The following is a 1,683-nucleotide window of genomic DNA, read 5'->3' as shown; positions in this document are numbered from 1 at the left end:
GAAGTCATTGTAATTTTTCACTGTTGTACATTCATAGTAAATAAATACAGAAATTCATAGTAAATAAATACAGAATTTTAAAGCCAGTTTTACTTAAGAATGTCCCTAATGAAGCAGTAAACATTATTAACTTTATGAAAGCTTAACCACTGAGTATACATCTTTTTTATATATAAATATAAATTTTAAAAGTACAAATTATATATATGTTACATTTATATATACTTATACATAATTTATATAATAATATATAATAGAATTTATATATTACATTTCTGTATAGCTAGGTATACATATTTATATATAAATAAGTATATATTATATATAACATATGCATTATATGTTATATTTAATATATAATTATAACCATATATATCTATATGCCTTTATATATGAAAATTGTAATACCCAGAGTAAGGACTATAAAAGCTACACACAAAAACACTACAGATAAATGGATAGATGGATAAAGATAGACGTTCAATATCATTAGTCATTAGGGAAATGCAAATTAAAACCACAATGGGAGATCACTACACACTTCTCAGAATGGCTAAAATAAAAATAGTGACAAGTGAAAGAAACCAATCTGGAAAGGCTGCACACTGTATGATTCCAACTCAATGACATTCTGGAAAAGGCAAAACTCCGGAGGCAGTAAAAAGATGAACGGTGGTCAGGAGTCAAGTGAAGGGAAGATGAGTAGACAGAACACAGAAGCATTTTTCAGGTAGTGAAACTATTCTGTAAGATTTTTATAATCAGTGAATCTATGTTACTATCCATCTGTGCAGACCCATAGACTATACCACACCAACAGTGAATCCTAATGGAAAGTATTGACAACAATGAATTTACCACTCTGCTGATGCTGACAGTGGGAGAGGCTGTGGGTGTGTTGCCGGGAAGGGGCATATGGGAACTCTGTACTTTCTGCTCAGCTTTGCTGTGAATCTAAAAGTACTCTAAAGGAATAGCTATTTTTAAAAAAGATACTGAAACACAAAAAGGTGGTGGATACGCAGAGAAACTGGATTACTCATATGCTGCTGCCAGAAATGTAAAAGGGGACAGCCCCTCTGCAAATCACTTTAGCACTGTCTTAAAAAACTAAACATGCAATTACCATATGACCCAGCAATTGCTATTCGGGGCGTGTATCCCAGAGAAATGAAGACTTATGTGTCTATAAAACCTGTCCATGAATGTTTACAGCAGCTTTATTTGTAATAGCCCCAAACTAGAAACAACGCAAATGTCCTTCAACAATGAATGGTTACCCTGTGGTGAATGCATAACAGGAACAGTACTAGGCAATAAGAGGAACAAACTAGTGTATATACAATCTGGAGGACTCTAAGAGAATTATGCTGAGTTTAAATTAAAAAAAAAAAAAAAGCTATGCCCAAAGGTTCTATAGTGCGTGATTCTGTTCATGTAACATTTTTTTAAAATGACAAAATGACAGAGATGGAGAACAGATTAATGGTCACCGGGCATTAAACAGCAGGTGTGAACAATAGGCAAATGGACTGGTTATTTGAAGGCAACTTGAGGGATCCTTGTGGTAATGAAATGTTCTGTATTTTGATTGTAACATTGTTGATAATCTGGCTGTGACATTGTACCACAGCATTGCGAGATGTTCTCACTGAGAGAAGCTTTGAGAAAGGTACAGGGATC

This window comes from Meles meles, chromosome 12, assembly GCF_922984935.1.
Source record: "Meles meles chromosome 12, mMelMel3.1 paternal haplotype, whole genome shotgun sequence".
Taxonomy (NCBI): domain Eukaryota; kingdom Metazoa; phylum Chordata; class Mammalia; order Carnivora; family Mustelidae; genus Meles; species Meles meles.
Note: the sequence above shows the minus strand (reverse complement) of the source record.